Here is a 16559-nt window from a genome sequence, read left to right on the forward strand (position 1 = left end):
CACCAAAGATCTCTACAAACCCCAATGGAGACAAGTGCAAGGCCTTGCCGATACTTTCTGGAATAGGTGGAAGAAGCAATATCTTCCCACCTTACAGACAAGAACCAAATGGCACACAGTTAAGCCCAACCTAAAACCTGATGACATTGTTCTTGTTAAAGACTCTCAGGCCCAAAGAAATCATTGGCCTTTGGGCCTCATTACTAAAGTGTTTCCAAGTGAAGACGGACATGTCCGTAAAGTTGAGGTCAAGATTTTCAAACAAAATGAGACCAAACTGTTTATCAGACCTACTTCCGAACTAATCCTACTGTTATCTGTTGAGGACTCTAATAGTGACATCAGCTGATGTCAAGCGGGGAGTGTGCTGTCTTGACTATTGCATACTGTTTATTTGTGTACCTTCAGCACCATCTAGTGACCTTTATCTGTAAGTGCATCTTTTGCCTTGTTAAGTTATGCATATTCATTAGGTCACCTGACTTCCTGCTCACAGTGCTTTCTGGGAAAGAGACAGGCTCCTGCTTCCTTTTCTCTTCACCTCATGGAAGGAGCAGCTACTCACTGTGTGTCTCTTACTAAAGCATCGTCGGTAAGGGATTAATTAATGTTTTTGTGTAAGTTTTGTGTACACTGTACTGTATACTCAGTTCTTGTATGTTCATTTTCCTATAGTTTACCTTATCTACTGCCGGTTAATAAAAACCACAGACTACAGAAACAAGTCTCATCCTATTAACTAGTAGAATGGTGATATCTGCCTGTTGAACTGAATACAGACCCCGGGGGTACATGTTGTGAGAACAGGACAGTGCCGGTATACATGTCTATTCTGCACAAGGTACGGACAAGTCTTGAGGGGAGGGATCTATGCCTGGTTCATTTTAATGAACGTGAGCTTGTCCAAATTGGCTGTGGACAGACGGCTGCGCTTGTCCGTGATGACGCCCCCTGCCGTGCTAAACACACGTTCAGATAATACACTGACTGCAGGGCAGGCCAGCACCTCCAAGGCGTAAAGGGCAAGCTCAGGCCATGTGCCCAATTTGGAGACCCAGAAGTTGAAGGGGGAAGACCCGTTATTCAGTACGTGTAGGCGTGTGCACACATACTGCTCCACCATGTTGGTGAAATGCTGCCTCCTGCTAAGAGGTTCCATATCAGCTGGTGGTGCTGGTTGTTGTGGCGTGCTGACAAAGCTTTTCCACATGTCGGTCATGCTAACCCTGCCTTCTGAGGTGCTGGCGGTGCCCCAGCTGCGTTGGCGACCTCTTCCTTGTCCTCTGCGTTTGCCTTGTGCTTCCACTGTGCCCCCGCTGTCAGGTGGGAATGCCACCAGCAGCGCGTCTACCAGCGTGCGCTTGTACTCACGCATCTTACGATCACGCTCCATTGAGGGAATTAAGGACGGTACATTCTCCTTGTAACGGGGATCCAGCAGCGTGGCCACCCAATAATCAGCACGAGTTAGAATGTGGGCAACTCGGCGGTCATTGCAGAGACACTGCAGCATGTAATCGCTCATGTATGCCAGGCTGCCCAGAGGCAACGAAAAGCTGTCCTCTGTGGGAGGTGTATCGTCTGTGTCCTCTGTATTCCCCCATCCACGCACCAGTGATGGCCATGAGCTGGTCTGGGTGCCACCCTGCTGTGAACATGGTTCCTCCTCCATCTCCTCCTCATCCTCCACCTCCTCATCCTCCAGAACTGTGCCCTGGATGGACAATTGTGTATCTTGGGTTTCTGGGTGCAGGAACCCACCCTCGGAGCCACTTGGGAATGACTGGCCGGAAACCCTACGAAATGATCCCTCTTCCTCCTCCTCCTGTGCCACATCCTCTTCCATCATCGCCAGGAGCGTTTTTTCAAGGAGGCATAGAAGTGGGATAGTAAAGCTGAGAACGGCGTTATTGGCACTGGCCATGTTGGTGGAGTACTCGAAACAGCGCAACAAGGAACACAGGTCTTGCATGGAGGCCCAGTCATTGGTGGTGAAGTGGTGCTGTTCCGCCGAGCGACTCACCCGTGCGTGCTGCAGCTGAAACTCCACTATCGCCTGCTGCTGCTCGCACGGTCTGGCCAGTATGTGCAAGGTGGAGTTCCACCTTGTGGGCACGTCGCATATGAGGCGGTGAGCGGGAAGACCGAAGTTTTGCTGCAGTGCTGACAGGCGAGCAGCAGCAGGGTGAGAATGCCTAAAGCGCGCACAGACGGCATGCACTTTATGCAGCAGCTCTGACATGTTGGGGTACTTTTTAACCGCTGTACGTCCGCCCATAGGATATAAACGTCCTATGGGTGGACGTCTATTTCTGAACGGACGTTTCAGAACGTCCGTTCAGAAAGTGCAGCATATTAGGTATTGCCGCGTCCGTAAAAACCAGCTCTATAAAAATATCACATGACCTAACCACTCGGGTGAACACCGTAAAAAAAAAAAAAAAAAGAAACTGTGTCAAAATCGTTAATTTCTAACGATAATTTGTTTTCCCTTAGTCCTAACAGCAGCACAGATGGGGTTAACTGCCCCTGTGGACTGGTAGGACCGGCAGAATTTTAATGAGCCCAAAGAACCAATAAACGATCTTCAGCTCCCTGAAAGGGAGGAGATCACCCCCCAGCCCACCGTGTTTTTAACAAGCATAATGTATCTAGGGTGGGATATTTGTGTGCTGCTGTTAGGACTAAGGGAAAACAAATTATCGTTAGAAATTAACGATTCCCTTACGTCCTACCAGCAGCACAGATGGGGAGATAGCAAGAAGAATCCCCTAGGGAGGGTCCTCATGCCTGGCAGAACTAAGAACTGTCTGCCCAAAAGCCGAAAACTCTGCCATCCTAGCATCTATCCTATAATGGGAGATGAAGGTTGACTCAGAGCTCCAGGAGGCCGCCTTACAGATCAACTCTAAGGGGAGAAGTCTTCTCTCCACAACGGAGGTGGAGACAGCCCTAGTAGAATGGGCTCTCACAAACTCCGGAGGATCTAGGGATTGTGAGACGAAAGCTTCCCTAATGGCCTCCTTGATCCAGCGACTAATGGTGGCTTTAGACGCTTTACGGCCTATAGACTTACCGGCAAACAGGATAAGGAGATTCTCATCTATCCTGAACTCCTCTGGATCTATCCACAAAGACCTAGAGGCATCTTGAAATATCCAGCGGGTCTCTTGCTGGAATATCAGAGGAGGAGGCTGAAAACAAAACTGGTAAAGAGATTACCTGGTTGATATTTTGGAAGGTAGGCACCTTTAGGCCTGAAGTAAGGTAAAAACTTCAGGAGTACTCTGTCTGGTAGGAAGACAATATACGGGTGGATTGCAGAGAAAGCCTGCAATTTAGAGATTCTTTTGGCTGAAGCTACAGCCAGAAGAAAAACCATCTTTAAAGTCAGGAATTTGAATTCCACCTCCTCCAAGGGCGCTAGCCCCCTGAGCACTACTGAAAGATCCCACTGGGGGATAGGTTTCAGTATAGTAGGCTTTAGTCTTTCAGCTCCCTTCAGGAAGCGTTTGATGAGTGGGTCCCGAGAATGTGGCCTGTTGAGGCAGGCCAAGATGGCACAAATCTGCACCTTCAAGGTAGCTGGAGAAAGACCCCTATCTAATCCATCTTGAAGGAACTGTAGTATCGCAGGAAGGGGCGGATGTGCGGACGCCACTTGTTTGGAATCACACCATGATATGAAGATTCTCATGATCCTGGAGTAGGCCTTCTTTGTAGACTCTGCTCTGGAATGCGACAAAGTTCTCAGGACCGACTCGGAAAGCCCTTCTATATTGGGAAGGGACTGGTCAACCTCCAGGCTGTCAGGTTGAACCTGTGCAGATCTGGGCAGAGGTGAGTGTCCCACGACACCAGGGTCTGCTCCGGGGGGAGTCTCCAGTATTGTCCCCGACTCATCTGAATGAGCTTGGTAAACCAGGATCTCCTGGGCCAGAACGGTATGATGGCTATTACCGAGGCCTGATCCTGACGGATTTTCGTCAATACCCTCGGAATCATGGAAAACGGAGGGAAGATGTAAGCCAGCCTGAACCTCCACGGTATTGACAGAGCGTCTATCGCCAGGGGGTTGTCTTCCCTGTACAGGGAACAGAACCTCAGCACCTTGGCGTTGAACCTGGTTGCCATGAGGTCCACTTCTGGCATACCCCATCTGTGAACTAACTGCCTGAAGATCTCCGGATGCAGGGACCACTCCATAGTCGGTAATCCTCGACTTAAGCGGTCCGCTATCATATTGAGGGAACCTCGAATATGAGTGGCAGATAGATGGGAAAGGTTCGTCTCTGCCCACCGAAGAATTACCCCGATCTCTGAAAGAAGGGGCAATGATCTTGTGCCTCCCTGCTTGTTTATATAGAGAACCGCAGTCATATTGTCTGACTGGACTTTCACTGATTTGCCCCGGATCTGAGGGGCGAAGTGAAGCAGGGCTAGCCGGATAGCTCGCATTTCGCGAAGATTGGAAGAAAGACGCCGCTCCAGAGGAGACCAAGATCCCTGTACTGGGGATCCGTCCAGGTGAGCGCCCCAGCCTACAAGGGACGCGTCTGTAGTCAATATGACCCAAGCTGGTTGGGTCATAGACTTCCCTGCTGGTAGCTGAAACCACCATCTGAGGGAATTCCGGGTTTGACCGGACAGGGAGCACAGGGAATCTAGCCCCGCAGGGCTGCCGTTCCATAAGTGTAAGACCTCCGACTGAAGAGGACGGAGGTGCCATAGTGCCCAAGGGACTGCGTCCACAGCCGCTGACATGAGCCCCAGCATCTTCATGAGAGTCCAGATAGAGACTCGACGAGGGACAAAAAGGACTTTTGCTAGGTCCTGAATCCGCGCTCTCCTTTCCAGAGTCAACCGGAGGGACATCTCCACAGAGTCGACCGCGAATCCTAAATAATGGATTGAAGTCAATGGGCTCACATTCGACTTCTGCCAGTTGATAATCCAACCCAGGCGGAGGAGAAAGGAGATTGCGATCTGAAGATGGTGGGTAAGAACCGGAACTGAAGAGGCTATGAAGAGCCAATCGTCCAGATAAGGAATAATAGTCAGTCCTTGAAGTCTCAAAGCTGCCACCACCGACACCACCACCTTGGTGAAGATAAGGGGGGCAGAAGAGATTCCGAAGGGAAGCGCGGTGAACTGAAAGTGCCTGCGAACCCCTGACATCTGGACCGCGATCCTGAGGAATTTCCGTGAAGCGGAATGGATCGGGATGTGAAGATACGCATCCTTGAGGTCCAGAGTAGCCATGACGTCCCCAGGGTTGAGGATATGGCTGACTGACCTTATGGTTTCCATACGAAACCTGGTTTTCCTTATAAATCGATTGAGGAATCTCAAATCGATGATCATCCGGAGATCTCCCGTCTTCTTGGGAACCAGGGACACTGGAGAATAAATCCCTAGGCCTCTCTCCCCTGCTGGCACCTCCTCTAGGGCTCCCTTGGAGATATAATCCTGAATATAAGTTTCTAGGATCCTCTGTTTGGCAGACCGAAGTTTCGCGTAGCGATGAATCTCTCTGGGGGGAGGGAGACAAGATCTACCCGGTACCCGGCAGAAATTATGTCCTGAACCCAGGGGTCTGCGATCAAATGGGCCCAAGGGTCTTTGAAATGGGAGAGACGGCCTCCCACGGGAATCTGGGGGAGGGGTACGGGAAAATCTAGAGGAGATACTGCAGGGGCAGCAGGGCTTATCCAAGAGCCTCAAGGAGGCCCGTAGTCAGGAGGGTTTTACCTCCCTGGTGGGTTTGCGGGAGCCTCTCGAATATTTACGAGACGGCCCCCCCAATCTCTGCGCCTAGCCTGCTGCCCTGGACGACTTCCGCCTTTCTTGTCTTGTCTGGGGCGTCCCCGAAAGGGCTGCTGGGGGAGACTCTTCCCCTTCTTGTCGGAGAGTCCCTCCATTATCCTGTCCAATTCGGACCCGAACAGCCTATCCGGTTCGAAGGGGAGCCCACAAAGATTGAACTTGGACGCGTTGTCCGCGATCCATGGCTTCAGCCAAAGTGGTCTGCGGGCAGCTGAAACTAGGGCCATAGTTTTGGCGGCCAGCTTCAGCTGCATCTGGGTGGAATTGACCAGGAAATCCATAGCCAGATTGGCTGACTTGAAGGCTGCCAGGATGTCATCTCTCGAAACGCTCTGGTCCACGTCCGTCTGGATCTGGTTAAGTTTGGAGCGTAAAAAGGAGGCTACCTCAGTGGCCGCGATTGAAGTTGATGCGGAGGCAGCAGCCGTCGCGTAACCCCTTCTGAGGGTGCACTCTGCCCTCCGGTCTAGAGGGTCCTGCAGACTAGACCCATCGTCTGCAGGGACTAGAGTGCGTCTGGACAACTTGGCTATAGCCATGTCCACCTTGGGAACGGAACCCCACGATTCCACCAAGGGTTTAGCCATCGGGTACATAAGCTTAAATTTCTTAGTGAGGACTGGGCCCTTTTCAGGCTTTCTCCACTCTGTACGCATTACAGAGAGGAGGGTCTCATCCGCTCTAGAGTCCTCCGGCGGGATCGGAGGACTCCCCCATGTCAACATCCTGGTCCCCCAACCTGATGGACTTCAGCAACTTCTGCGTTTTCTCTGGGGGAAAAAAGCAAGAAGTTAGTTCTTCTTCCTCAGAAGAAGACCCCACAGAACAGGGGGTAGGTCTCTCGACCGGTGCGACCACTTCCATGGGAGTCTGAGAGGATCCTGGTAGCCTCTCATTAAGCAGACGCACCACTCCCTTAATGGAATCATCCACGTAGGTCTTTGTCCACTGGAACATTTCTTGCATCGTGGGCTCCGTGGATGCCGTGCGACAACTCTCACACCTGGAGTAAGGACAGCTGTCGTCTAAAGGTGTGTTACACTCGTAACAAGCCAAATGCTTCCTCTTGGCCCCAGACTTCCGCTGATCCGAAGATTCCTTAAAGGAAGCCATAATTCTGTAAATAGAAAGAATAAACAGGTCATAACACCTACAAACACCAGGAGGTGGTGAGACAAGACCATATGGGGGCCCACCAGCACTGAAGAAATAAGGAGCTGTGGAAGAAGAAAAACCAACCCAAGCTAAGCAATATCACTATGAATATATCAAGGCACAGGGAACTCTGGAGCTAGCTTGTGAAAGCGATGCAACCAGAGCATTGAATGACAGGCTCTGGGCGCTTAAAAGGAGGAAGCCCCGCCCCCTGGGTGGGGCCCTCAATCAAGACCAGCCAAGAGAGGTAACAGAGCCTATACTGGCTCAGCATAACCCTATGTGTCTCCCCCAATCAATCCTGGAATCCAGGATGTCCATAAGGAGATAAATTAAATAGAGCGGTGAGGTTTAGAAAACCTCACCGCATCTATACGAAAAACCGGAAGTGACATAGCCGGAAGATGGCGGCGCCTATGGCGCCGCACACATGCAGCGATGGATAGAAAGGGACACCGTAACCGGATGAAAGAAGAGGGGGGGGGATACCCCCCCCCCCCCGAAGGTATCCTAAGGAGAAAATTGCCGCAATAAGGCCTAAAATAAAGGCAATAAGCGCAATAGAAGGGGCTATCCTAGTTAAGTTTGAAAAAAAGGAGCCCCTAAGCACTCTTCAGCTCCCTGAGAGGGAGCGACACGCCAGTCCACCTGTCCAAAGGACAGAAAAAAACACGGTGGGCTGCGGGGTGATCTCCTCCCTTTCAGGGAGCTGAAGATCGTTTATTGGTTCTTTGGGCTCATTAAAATTCCGCCGGTCCTACCAGTCCACAGGGGCAGTTAACCCCATCTGTGCTGCTGGTAGGACGTAAGGGAACAAGCAATTTTTGTCACCTTGCATCACAAAAGGTGCAACACCAAGTGATCAAAAACGCGTATGTCCCACAAAATAGTACCAATAAAACCGTCACCTCATCCCGCAAAAAATGAGCTCCTACATAAGAAAATCTCTCAAAAAATAAAAAAACTATAGCTCTCAGAACATGGACACATTAAAACATAATTTTTTTGTTTCAAAAATGCTATTATTGTGTAAAACTTTAATAAATGAGAAAAAGTATACATATTAGGTATCGCCACGTCCGTAACAATCTGCTCTATAAAAATGTCACTTGACTGAACCCCTCAGGTGAACGCTGTAAAAATAAATAAATAGAAACTGTGCTAAAACAACCAATTTTTTGGTCACCTTGCCCCATAAAGTGTTATAATGAATGATCAAAAAATCATATGTACCCAAAAATAGTACTAATAAAACTGGCACCTTATCCCATAGTTTCCAAAATGGGGTCACTTCTTGGGAGTTTCTACTGTAAGGGTGCATCAGGGGGCTTCAAATGGGACATGGCATCTAAAAACCATGTGGAGTTCCTTTTCTTCTGCGCCCTGCCGTGTGCCCATACAGCAGTTTATGACCCCATGTGGGGTGTTTCTGTAAACCGCAGAATCTGGGTAATAAATATTGAGTTTTGTTTGGCTGTTAACCATCGATGTGTTAAAGAAAAAAATTGATTAAAATGGAAAATCTGCCAAAAAAGTGAAATTTAAAAATTTGATCTCCATTTTCCTTTAATTCTTGTGGAACGCCTAAAGGGTTAACAAAGTTTGTAAAATCGGTTTTGAATACCTTGAGGGGTGTAGTTTCTACAATGGGGTCATTTATGGGGGTATCCACTATGTAGGCCCCACAAAGTGACTTCAGACCTGAACTGGTCCTTAAAAAGTGGGTTTTGGCAATTTTCTTAAAAATTTGAAGAATTGCTTCTAAACTTCTAAGTCTTCTAACGTCCTAAAAAAATAAAATGACATTTCCAAAATGATGCCAACATAAAGTAGACATATGGGGAATGTTAAATAATAAATATTTTATGAGGTATCACTTTCTGTTTTAAAAGCAGAGAAATTGAAATTTAGAAAATTGCAAATCTTTCAAATTTTTGGGTAAATTTGGGATTTTTTCATAAATAAAGGTGAAATATTTTGACTCAAATTTATGACTATCATGAAGTACAATGTGTCACGAGAAAACAATCTCTGAATGAGTTGGATAAATAAAGGCGTTCCAAAGTTATTACCACATAAAGTGAGATATGTCAGTTTTGCAAAATATGGCCTGGTCAGGAAGGGGGCAAATGGCCCAGATGGCAGGTGGTTAAGGAATCTCTGCACCACCAAATTCAGCACTTGCGTCAGGCAAGGGATGTGCGTCAAACCCTCTAGTCCCAGAGCTGCTACGAGATTTCGCCCATTATCGCACACCACCAGGCCGGGCTTGAGGCTGACTGGCACAAACCACTCATCAGTCTGTTGTTCAAGGCCCGTCCACAGCTCCTGCGCGGTGTGTGGTTTGTCGCCCCAAACAGATAAGTTTTAAAACTGCCTGCTGTCGTTTACTCCTGGCTGTGCTGAAGTTGGTGGTGAAGGTGTTACGCTGACCAGATGAGGAGCTGGTAGAGGATGAGGAAGCAGATTAGGAGGAGGAAGCAACAGGAGGCAAACTGAAATGCCCTGCAATCCTCGGTGGTGGAAGGACATGCGCCAACCTGCTATCTGCCTCAGGCCCAGCCGCCACTGCATTTACCCAGTGTGCTGTTATGGAGATATAACGGCCCTGAGCGTGCTTACTGGTCCAATTATCTGTAGTCAGGTACACCTTGCCACAGATGGTGTTGCGCAGTGCACACCTGATTTTGTCCCCTACTTGGTTGTGCAGGGAAGGGATGGCTCGCCTTGAAAAGTAGTGGCGGCTGGGCACGACGTACTGTGGGACAGCCACCGCCATAAGGCCTTTAAAACTATCCTTCTCACCAGACGGAATGACAGCATTTCAAATGCCAGTAATTTGGAAATGCTGGCATTCAGGGCTAGGGATTGCGGGTGGGTAGGGGGGTACTTCCTCTTCCTCTCTAGCGTTTGGGATATGGAGAGCTGAACGATTGCGTGGGACATTGTGGAGATGCTTGGTGACCCAGGTGTTGGTGTTGCTGGCAGATCCTCTGTTTGCGGGGTGGCAGGTGGCACTGTCACTCCAGAGGTGGATGAAGAGGCCGCGACTGCAGCAGAAGAGGAAGCAGGAGGAGTCAGAGACCTTTCTTGGTTTTTGAGGTGTCTACTACACTGCAGCTTGTGCTTTGCACTTAAATGCTTGGTCATGCAGGTTGTGCTCAGGTTGAGAACGTTTATACCTCGCTACAGGCTCTGATTGCACAGCGTGCAAACCACTCGTGTCTTGTCATCAGCACATTGTCTGATGAACTGCCACGCCAGGGAACTCCTTTGAGCTGGCTTTGTTGTGCTCTTTCCCTTGCTGCGGTGGGCAGTAGGAGGTGTACTGTCTAGAGGATGGCAGCTCCGCTTTTGCACCCTGCTCCCTCTTCTGCTGTGCTGGTGGCTCTGTGCGACCACCGCCTCTTCCTCCGAACTACATAGGTCACTCGCATGACCTTGATTCCATGTGGGGTCGAGGACCTCATCGTCCTCCACATCATCTTCCACCCAGTCTTCACCTCTGCCTTCCTTGTTGGTCTGCACACTTTTGAAAGCCCCAGCAGTTGGCACCTGTGTTTCGTCATCATCCGAGATGTGCTGCGATGGTCCTCCCATGTACTCATCTTGAAAGATAAGTGGTTGGGCATCGGTGCACTCAATCTCTTCCACTTCTGGGGCAGGGCTAGGTGGATGTCCCTGGGAAACCTTTATAACAGAGTAATCAAAAAGCAGAAGAGATTGCTGCATGACTTGGGGCTCAGACTGCTTGGCTGATTTGCAAGGGGGTGAGGTGAAAGACTGATGGACATCTGCTCCAGGTGCCAACTGTGGTCTTTCAGCATGAGACTGGGTGGGAGACAATGTGAAGGAACTGGATCCACTGTCAGCAACCCAATCTACTATCACCTGTACTTGTTCAGGCCTCACCATTCGTAGAGCAGCATTAGGCCCGACCAAATACCGCTGCAGGTTTTGTCGCCTACTCGCACCTGTGGAAGGGGTTTCACTTGTGCGTGTAGCTGGCACAGATCGACCACGTCCTCTCCCTGCAACAGGAGCTCCACCAGCAGCACCACAACCTGGGCCACGTCCCTTATTTGACGCTCTCCTCATATTTTTTTTATTTAGGATCTTGCCCTAAATGGGTTTTTTAATAATAGTAGAATAGAACGACAGTATGTAAAGGGTGTATCTCACACGGCCTGAACCAGACTAGGCCTCAATAAAATATTTTTTTGCCCAAAATGGCTGTATTTCAAATGCCTGATTCAAACCCCTGTATGTAGAGCTGGTATCTCACACGGTCTGAACCAGTGTAGGCCTGAAGTAAATATATCTTTGCACAAAATGGCTGTATTTCAAATGCCTAATTCAAACCCCTGTATGTAGAGGTGGTATCTCAGAGGGCCTGAACCTCTGTAGGCCTGAAGTAAATATATCTTTGCACAAAATGGCTGTATTTCAAATGCCTAATTCAAATCCCTGTATGTAGAGGGGGTATCTGAGAGGGCCTGAACCAGTGTAGGCCTGAATTCAATATTGGTGCACCAAATGGCGGTATTTAAAATCTCTGAATGTAACCCAAATGTATTAAGGGCGTATCTCACAATGACATCTGCATCAAAGGCTGCCAACTAAATTTTTTGTGCCCAAATGAGTGTTTGTTTAAAAACTGAATTTGGCAGCAGTATATAAGCCTGTAATTTCACACGTGCTGATGCTGCAAGGCCTGAAAAGTGTTTTTTGTGAAAGGAGTGTGTTTTTCAAACCCCAGAAACCTACCTTAAATTGCACACTGACTAATACAGATGTTGTAGATTGCCAAAAAAGTCTTTTTTGGGTAACAGAATATGAAAGCTGTATATATTAAACTTGAATTTAACACTTGCAGATCTGGAAAATACTGTTTTTTGAAAAAAAAAATTGTGTTTTTAAATTCCCAGAAAATGATGGGTGTATTTCTCCCTTAAATTGCACACTGACTAATCCAGATGTTGTAGCTTGCCCCCAAAAAATTGTGATTTGCAATATCCCAAAAGCTCAGATGCAGTGCTGGTGCACTGAGCATGCATAAAATGGCCGCCGCAGCCGCCACCCACCTAACAAACAGAATTCTAAAAGTTTGTATTTTTTGGTCAATGAGCTCAGAGCAGGGTAAAACTATAGTGCCCTGCACCCACACAACTATTTGTATGTAGATCGCTGAGTTAGATTTTCTCCTATTCTCTCCCTGAAATCACAAGTCCAGCAGCATCCTCTCCCTACACTTGTAACAGCAGAGTGACGTGCAGCGCTATGTGACTCAAGCTTATATAGAGCCTGGGTCACATGCTGCTCTGGCCAATCACAGCCATGCCATTAGTAGGCATGGCTGTGATGGCCTCTTGGGGAAAGTAGTATGACACTTTTTGATTGGCTGCTGTGCAGCCTTTCAAAAAGCGCCAAGAAAGCGCCGAACACCAAACCCAAACTTTTACGGAAATGTTCGGGTTCGGGGTCCAAAAATCCTAAAGTTCGGTACGAACCCGAACTTTACAGTTCGGGTTCGCTCAACCCTTCTTATTAGCCATTGTGTGGTGAAGTGAGAAACTTACAGAGTTTTTTTGGGTGTTTTAATTTCCTTTTTATTTATTTATTTGATCTAACAGTATGTCAGACAGGAAGTGGCAGGCCCTGCACAGGTTTCTGGCACAGGCACAAGTCGCAGCAGAGTAAGAGGGCGTGGCAGCAGGAGTCGCAATGAAAGGCCTGAGCTCCCGGTGTCATCTAGCGGTTGTGTCTTGACCAGCAACCCAGTGGTTCTTGAATGGTTGACTCAGTCATCCACTTTGTCCCAAGTGACATCAGACACCCCCAGCCAATAGTCAGTGGGTTCGTCAGACACAACCCTTAGTTGACATGGCCCGGTAGGCGGGCAAGTAGTGATGAGGAGAGTAGCATGGGAGCTGGTATTGCGATCAGTCAGGCTCCTGACCCAGAGACCGTTAACGAGGACATCAGTGACATGCAGACATACATGATGATATAGCTGATCGCACTTGGGAGCCGAGTGAATTAGGGGCTTCATCATCATTGGGAGAAGGGGGTGGCAGATTGCCCGTGAGGCAGAAAGTCACTAGCGTGGCCAGAAGTCAGCAGGGTGGCAGCAGTGGGAGGTTGGGAGCAAAATGTGCCTGGGGTAGATCACCTGCTTTGCAGGAGCCTACCTGCCCAGAAAGTACTGGTGCAGGCATCGGCGGTAGCAGTCAGTCAGTATGGAGTGTTGGTGGTAAAATCACCTACTCGGTGGTGTGGCAGTTTTTTGTTAAGCCACCGGAGGAGTGAAGGGACTTAGATCATCCTCTAAAAGATCCCAAGTCCTCTCTCTTCTATGGAAAGAGAGCTGCTCAGTAGTTTTCCTCCAGGAAACCCTCTATAAACAGGGTAAATTCCCAGACCTCTCCCACTCCAGATTCCCTGAGTGGTTTCATTGCGGTTCGGATGGTGCGGCCTCTAGGGGAGTCAGCATTGGCTTTCGAAGAAATGTCCCATTCCAGTATTCCACCCATATATCAGACCCAGAGGGAAGATATATTATCCTGAAGGGGCTTATTGGCTATAAGATGTTTACCCTTGTGATTGTCTACTCCCCTAACTCTGATCAAGTCTCGTGGCTTCTTGAGGTCCTATCTTTGGTGGAGTCTGTCAGGGAAGGTATACTAATTTTAGCTGGCGACCTAAATATCGCTCTACACCCTCCCATAGTCACGTCCTCCAAAAAGTCACCAGTTAAACTTTTGAAAAAGCTTAAATTCAAATGACATGTAATGGGCCTGATAGACATATGGAGATGTATGAAGCCTTCTGCTATTGACAATATTTTTTATTCAGCTCCAGGTTACTCATATAGCAGAATTGACTATATCTTCATACCCAAAGACTTCCTGCATCAATCCTCAGACCCTCAGATTGGAAACATTACCATCTCGGATCACTCTCCGATTTTTTGCACCTTCCATCCCCAACCTGGGACTGGTAAGCCCCTCACTTGGAGACTTAATGAGTCCATATTGAGCGACAATGGTCATATAAGTCGTTTCACCTCCCTCCTAGAACAATATTTTAGGACTAATGACACCCCTGACATTTTCCCACATGTATTATGGGATGCTCATAAAGCATTTATCCGAGGTCACTTTATCAGTAAATGCTCATACTTAAAAAAACAAGCAGACAAACAGCTCTCCTCCTTATTAGACCGTATTCACACCCTAGAAATGTTGCATAAACAATCCCTTGATCCTCAACAATCATCGGACCTCTCAGCTCTGAGCTCAAAAACCTACAAAATAAAAAAACTGCCAAGTATTACCTTTCCTCCCAGCATAAATTTTACGCCCATGGCGATAAAGCCTTGAGATTTATGATGAACCGTATTAAACGTAGACAAAATGCCAGATATGTAACCTCAATTAAATCTATTCTAGGTCATCAACTTTATTCACCTGAGGCCATTGCTGAGCAATTTTATCTCTTCTACAACGACCTTTACAACTTACCTCCCCAACAGCCTCCCAAACCAACATGGATGCAAATCCGCTTACCAAATCTTTTTTAGATACCCTAAAATTGCCATCCTTAACCCCTTCCCAATGCGAAAACCTCTCAAAACCTTTCACTATTGTGGAACTTACCGTAGCCCTCAAAAGCTCTCCAAAAGGTAAATGCCCCGGCCTTGATGGGCCCTCAACTATATACTACTCTGCATTCCAAGCCACGTTACTCCCCTACTTTATACGTGTATGTAACCAAGCCTTACAAAATTGCCCCCTTTCTCCAGATATGACGAAGGCAGTGATTACTATCATACCCAAAAAGGGTAAAGATCCCTCCCAATGTGCCAATTACCGCCCCATATCCCTTTTAAATATTGACTTAAAACTGCTAGCGAAGATGCTTGCATCTAGAATCCTATCCATTCTCCCAAATCTGATTCATCCTGACCAGGTGGGGTTTGTTAAAGGACGGGAAGGAAAAGATAATACAACCAAAATCCTAGATGCTCTCTATTACACCTCAAACAAAAAGTTGCCTCTGGTTCTCCTGGGCACCGATGCGGAAAAAGCTTTTGACCGCATAGACTGGTCCTACATTAAACTCACTCTACTTAAATTCAACTTCCCTGCCGCATATATACATGCTATTTTCGCAATGTACAATAACGCTTCCGCCTCGGTTCTAGTTAACAACCATACATCCTCCAACTTTTTGATTAAAAATGGAACCCGCCAAGGTTGCCCCATCTCCCCTCTCATTTTTGTCTTGGTCATGGAAACCCTCATGCAAGCCCTTAGACAGGAGAACTCCATCCAAGGTTTAAAAATTGGATCCCAAGAATTTTAATTAGCCGCCTTTGCTGATGACCTCCTTATTCTCACTACCAACACCCTTACCTCCATGCCCAAAATAGTCTCATTGCTCAACAATTTTAGTTCCTTTTCCAACTTTAAAATTAACCCACAAAAATCTCAAATCCTACATATTTGCCTATCCACTTCTTCCATCAAAATACTCCAATCTAATTCCCCATTCAATTGGACGGATCAACATCTAACATATTTGGGAATTAAAATAAATGCTCATCTTCCTGACCTCTTCCATCTAAATTATACTCCCCTTTTACATTCCATCGCCGCTCAATTGGACTCACTAGAAGGACATTACCTTTCCTGGTTTGGCAGGAAAAACATGGTGATGTCGTTGGTCATCCCTAAGCTTACCTATCTCCTCCAGGTATTGCCCATCACAATTCCCCGCTCATTTTTCAGAAAACAAAACAGCCTCATACGTCAGTTCTTATGGCAAGGGAAAAAGTCTAGAATTTCTCTCTCCACTCTTATCAAACCTAAACGCTTTGGGGGTATTTGCCTACCTGATCCTGAGTTATACATAAAGGCCATCCACCTTTGTAGAGCGATTGATTGGATCCGCACCCCCCCCCCCCCCCAACAAAATGTGGCTCCACATTGAGAATGCTACTTTAATTCCCCCCTTAATTCTCTTTTGTTATCAGGCAATCCCCTAACGTCCCTACCTCCAAGGTCTAACCCCTTGATTTGTTCCATCATTAAAGTATGGAATTGGTTCTCTTCCAAACACAGGGATCTATTCCCTCTTTCTCCCCTCTTACAAATTAAAGATCTATACTCCCTAGCCCCTATGGAGATAAGATCTTCAGCCCCTCCAAAACTTAAAACATCATCCACCCTTATAACAGACCTCCTTGACAAGGATGGATGTGTCCTTTCTGAGCCACAACTAGCCTCCACCTTAAATATCCCATCCACCAATTTTCTCACTCTTAAATTTCTTAGAGCTGATTTACTCCTACATCCTAGGTCATTACCTAAGACATGCTCCCCTAATTGGTTTGTGAACCTATTGACCACTACCTCCTACCCCCCCAAATTGATCTCCCTTCTCTACAAAAAGCTTAATCTTCCCCCTGCAAGAGTCAAACCCGCCTTCGTAGGCCTCTGGGAAAAGGACTTAGACAGACAATTTTCTGAAAAAGAACTAAATGCACGTCTCAAAACTCTCAAGGTGCGTCCGGG

Source organism: Bufo bufo, chromosome 6 (assembly GCF_905171765.1).
Source record: "Bufo bufo chromosome 6, aBufBuf1.1, whole genome shotgun sequence".
NCBI lineage: Eukaryota > Metazoa > Chordata > Amphibia > Anura > Bufonidae > Bufo > Bufo bufo.